A 6,000-nucleotide genomic window follows, 5' to 3' on the forward strand; every position below is an offset into this window, starting at 1 on the left:
CATTCCCTATGGTGTACAATATATCCTTGTAGCTTATTTTACACCAAATAGCTTGTACCTTCTAAATCCTCTGTTCTTATATTGCCCCTCCCCCTACCTCTCTTCCCTCCCCCCCCCCCCCGGTCGACAACTAGTTTGCTCTCTATATCTGTGACTCTGCTTCTTTTTTGTTACTCACTAGTTTACAGTATTTTTAGTGTTTATCAACAGGTAAAGGAATAAAGATGTGTTATAGACAATGGAATACTATTCAGCCATAAAAATCAATGAAACTTTGCCATTTTCAGCAACATGAACAGACTTGATGGACCTTGCATTAAGAGAAATAAGTCAAACAAAGACAAATGCTGTATGATATCATTTATATGTAGAATCTAAAAAATACAACTAGTGAATATAACGAAAAAGAAGCAGACTCACACATATAGGGACCAAAAGGAGTTTTGGTCAGATGCCATTTGCTCTATACCAGGGAAGTCTTTTTCAGCCAGGACTATTTCTTAACAGCCCAAAACTGAGAGCAGTGAGTGACTGATGAATATTTGTGATTAATTAATATAACATTCAAAATTCTGGGGGTAGGAGATCACAGATAATGAAACCCTGGAACTCAGCTTGATTTTTTAGTGTTGGCATAACTTTACTCTGCTTTTGGACATGTGAAAACATAATGAAAAGGCATCTGCTGCTTTAACAGGATGAAGTAATGGTGGGATACAGGTCTTGGGCTTGGAGTCCTGAGATGGACGTCTGGCCTTTTCTGCTTGTGGGACTTGGGCAGATTACTTAATCTCCCTCAACTGTAAAGTGGGGATAATGGCATGTGCTTTCCCTACTGCACTGCTGATCCTGCTCACAGGACCAATTGTCTCCCTGTTCTCGCTGTCCGCACTCTTCCCTGAACCCAGGGTAAGCAAGGCATGAGCTAAGAGACTGGAAGGAGACTCAAGGAGCAATAGGAACTTCAGACACATTTATTCTCTCCTGGCTGGCATGGCAGCCATAACACAGTATCTCTCCTGGCTGACTCAGCAACCATAGCAGCAGTCACAACATAATCATGATGGAGCCATAACATAACTTCATATAACATAAACATGATGTCACTTCAATGTAGCCCCAAAGCAGCAGCAGCCAGGGCTTTCATGGTGAAGCTCACAAGGGTGAACTGCACACAGCAGTCCATGGCCAAGCGAGTACCTTGTGATGCACATGCCTAGGGCTCCAGATGATCTCAGTCATTACATCACTGTGCAAAATCACTGTTTACAGACCATGGGGCAAGAGGACATGAGAGCATGGGGTGAGAGAACCTGACTGGCACCATCCTGTCAATTTCCCCACACCCACCTCACAAAGTTACCATGAAGGTGAATTGAGCTTCACTTTTGTCTAGCATCCAATCATTAATTTCTTTCCACAAAAATCTGTTATGATTATAATTTATCATAGGCACAGTCCTATTCTACGTTCCTTGGGTTACACAATTAAATAAGTCATAGAGTTCATAGTTTATATGAATATAAGAAACACTGCAGTCTTGGGCAAGTTACTAAGTCTCTTGTCTCATTTTCAAAACTGGAATGCTAACAGATATCTCTTGTTTATTTCTTGAGGCTATTATGATAATGGACAGAAAGAGCCAGGCAAAATGCCTATCAAAAATTATTTTATTATCAATATCACTGTTTTAGAGAGAAAATATTAAGCAAAGGGAATTAGTCTTATTTTGTAGAAGGTGTGGTCAGAATAACACCACTCGTAAGTGGCCCTCAAGCTGAGTCTTTTAAAAATGGCTCAGTTGGGTAAAGCTGGGGAGAAGGCATTAGGAATGAAGAGGATGGATGTGGTTGTGTGCAGTGTAGACCTCTTTGATGAGCTCATTCACGTAGAAGATAAAAGGTAGTGACCATGTGGTATGGATATATGATCAAATTCACAAAGCAAGCTGGGGGCTCCTTCTTCTAGGATTCTACATTCATGATCTCTACCATGTCACTTGTTACCTTTGGGAACTCTATTAATGCATATACCCCCCGTCTAGATCCCAGGCCCTTAGGAGAACACGGGCTAGGTTTAACCCATATTTGTATTCCTAACTAGCATAGGACCTGGCACATAGAATTCAGTAAATAAGTGTATGTTAAACAACTGCGGCTCTGGGAGTTGGTGATGGACAGGGAAGCCTGGTGTGTTACGGTCCATGGGGCTGCAAAGAGTTGGACACAACTGAGCAACTGAACTGAGCTAAAACATCTGCAGTAAGTGCTATAATCTCATTCAGAACAATGTTAACATGCAGAGAAGCAGGGAGCCACAGTCACTGCTGGGAGTGCTGTCAAAGGCTTCATAAGCTGAAATGTCCATAAGGATCAGACCAGGATTTTTGTTTTTATCCTACTAGGCCACCATTTTCAGAGAAGTTTTCTTAGGCAGTATGTGATTTGATCCATGATGACTCCGGATCAGCAGTTTGTCCTCTGAAGCTTAGGAATGAAAGTTCTACAGCTGCTGATTTGTTAACATTACCAAGGTTATACAAACCTGGTCTGTCTGGGCTGAATTACATCTTAGCTGGACTAAATGTACTTTCTAACCCCTAAACCAGAACACGTAGTCTGACAAGTGTACTTTGGGAAATAGAATAGGATACTTGAAATGGCAACTGTCTTGGAAAATCTCTGTAACCTCTGGTTGCCTAATACGCATAGCCTATGACTTCTTTGTGTTTATGAAACTAGGGAGCTCGGCTTGCTGCTCTGTGATGACCTAGAGGGGTGGGATACGGGGGTACAAGGGACGTTCAAGAGGAAGGGGATATATGTATACATATAGCTGATTCACATTGCTCTACAGCAGAAACCAACACAACACTGTAAAGCAATTACCCTCAAATTTAAAAAAAAAAAAGTGTTTTTAAAGAGAATATGTAAACTACCCAGGGACGCATAGGTGATAGTCTGTGGTTGATAAAGAAAACTGGAGGGGAGTAGAACTCAGTGAGATTCTACAGGGGGGTGGGATATTAACAAAAATTGGGTGTGGTAGGAAGAGAAAATGGAAGATACACAGTACTTGAAATTACATGCCTCGAAGAAGTCTCTACCCATGGACATCACCAGATGGCCAACACCAAAATCAGATTGATTATATCCTTTGCAGCCAAAGATGGAGAAACTCTTTACAGTCAGCAAAAACAAGACCGGGAGCTGACTGTGGCTCAGATCATGAACTCCTTATTGCCAAATTCACATTTAAATTGAAGAAAGTAGGGAAAACCACTAGGCCATTCAGGTATGACCTAAATCAAATTCCTAACAACTATACAATGGAAGTGATTTAAGGGACTAGATCTGATAGACAGAGTGCCTGATGAACTATGGACAGAGGTTCATGACATTGTACAGGAGACAGGGATCAAGACCATCCCCAGGAAAAAGAAATGCAAAAAAGCAAAATGGCTGTCTGAGGAGGCCTTACAAATAGCTGAGAAAAAAAGAGAGATGAAAAGCAAAGGAGAAAAGGAAAGGTATAACCATTTGAATGCAGAATTCCAAAGAATAGCAAGGATAGATAAGAAAGCCTTCCTCAGAGAGGGTGGGATGATTTGGGAGAATGGCATTGAAACATGTATAATTTCATACATGAAACGAGTCGCCAGTCCAGGTTCGATGCACGATACTTGATGCTTGGGGCTGGTGCACTGGGACGACCCAGAGGGATGGTGTGGGGAGGGAGGAGGGTTCGGGATGGGGAACACATGTATACCTGTGGCGGATTCATTTTGATATTTGGCAAAACTAATACAATTATGTAAAGTTTAAAAATAAAATAAAATTAGAAAAAAAATTTAAAAAAAGCAGAGACGTTACTTTGCCAACAAATGTCCATCAATCAAGGCTATGGTTTTTTCAGTAGTCATGTATGGATGTGAGAGTTGGACTATAAAGAAAGCTGAGAGCCAAAGAATTGATGCTTTTGAACTGTGGTGTTGGAGAAGACTCTTGAGAGTCCCTTGGCCAGCAAGGAGATCCAACAAGTCCATCCTAAAGGAGATTAGTCCTGACTGTTCATTGGAAGGACTGATGTTGAAGCTGAAACTCTAGTACTTTGGCCACCTGATGCAAACAGCTGACTCATTTGAAAAGACCCTGATGTTTGGAAAGATTGTAGGCAGGAGGAGAAGGGGACAACAGAGGATGGCATCACCAACTCAATGGACATGAGTTTGAGTAAACTCCGGAATTTGGTGATGGACAGGGAGGCCTGGTGTGCTGCGGTCCATGCAGTTGCAAAGGCTCAGACACAGCTGAGCACCTGAAGTGAACTGTGGCTTCATCTGGATCTACCCCTATATCCCCATCTCAATTTTCAGAATTCCATTCCTTCCCAATAAATGCCTTAGCTTTAACAGCTAAGACTTGTGAAGTTGAAGATTCAGTTTGCATTGTAATTCAACCACCTACAGTGTTAGATATGGTTTGATTTTCAGAATTTTAGGATCTGTGATTATAGGAGGTAAAAGTCATTCCGAGAAGTTATATAATTTTTAGATCTTGCATGTGAATATTTAGCTAGGAGTTAAAAATTCTGAGCTCATTTTATTTTCCCAGTTTCTTTTGCACAGTTAAGGCCTTCACTGGTAGCTCAGTCAGTAAAGAATCTGCCTGCAGTGCAGGAGACCTGAGTTCAGTCCCTGGGTCAGGAAGATTGACTGGAAAAGGAAATGGAAAACCACTCCAGTATTCTTGCCTGGGAAATGCTGAGGATGGAGGAGCCTGATGGGCTAGAGTCCATGGGATCACAAGAGTTGGACACAAGTTAGTGACTAAACCACCAAACCACCACTTGCAAAAATCTAACCCCAGGATGACACTTACTTTCACTAAAATGTTGCAAGATGTGCGTCAGCAACCTATGAGAGACTCCATTACTCCAGATTCTCACCAATAATTAGTATCACTATTTTTTAATTTTAGCTGTTCTAATGGGTGAATTGTGATTTTAGCTATTTAGCTGATGACTAATAGTGATGGGTACTTTTTTCATATAATTATTAGCCTTTTGCTTATCTTCCTTGGTGACAGACATGGTACCATGTACCAAAACATTTGCTTGCTTTTATTGAGCTGTTTGTTCTTTATTATTGAAATATAGGAGTTCTTTTTATATTTTGTATGTAACTTATTTGTCAGTTATAATTATTTCAAATATTTTCTCCTGGGATATAGTCTTGCCCTTTTATTTCACTGACAATATATTTTTCTGAGAAGACATTTTATTGATAATATTGTCCAAACTTTCTATACCTTTACTGTTTTGTATACTTATTCTAATTATTGAGTGATGAGTATTAGACTATATTTATTAACTTTGAGTCTGTTATTGCTTGCTTCATGATTTAAACCTTTATTATTAGGTATACATATATTTAGGAATGCTATATCTTCTTGAAAAATTGACATTTTTATCATTGTAAAATGTTTCTATTTATATCCAATATTATTCTTTGCCTTAGAGTATGCTGCTACTGCTGCTGCTAAGTCACTTCAGTTGTGTCTGACTCTGTGTGACCCCAAAGACGGCTCCCCCGTCCCTGGGATTCTCCAGGCAAGAACACGGGAGTGGGTGTCTTATAGTATACTTTGTATCATATCCACTCCAGGTTTCTTATGATTAAAGTTTCCATTTTGTTTTCTTTCTCTTACTTTCCCTTTTTTTTTTAGTTCAATAAAGATTAATTTTATTTATTTATGTATATATTTTAGTTGGGATAGAGTTGCTTTATAATATGCTAGTTTCTGCTGTACAAGAAGGTGAATTAGTTATCAGATCAGATCAGATCAGTCGCTCAGTCGTGTCCAACTCTGTGACCCCATGAATCGCAGCATGCCAGGCCTCCCTGTCCATCACCATCTCCCGGAGTTCACTCAAACTCACGTCCATCAAGTCGGTGATGCCATCCAGCCATCTCATCCTCTGTCATCCCCTTCTCCTCCT

This window comes from Bison bison, unplaced genomic scaffold (assembly GCF_000754665.1).
Source record: "Bison bison bison isolate TAMUID 2011002044 unplaced genomic scaffold, Bison_UMD1.0 scf7180017864346, whole genome shotgun sequence".
NCBI lineage: Eukaryota > Metazoa > Chordata > Mammalia > Artiodactyla > Bovidae > Bison > Bison bison.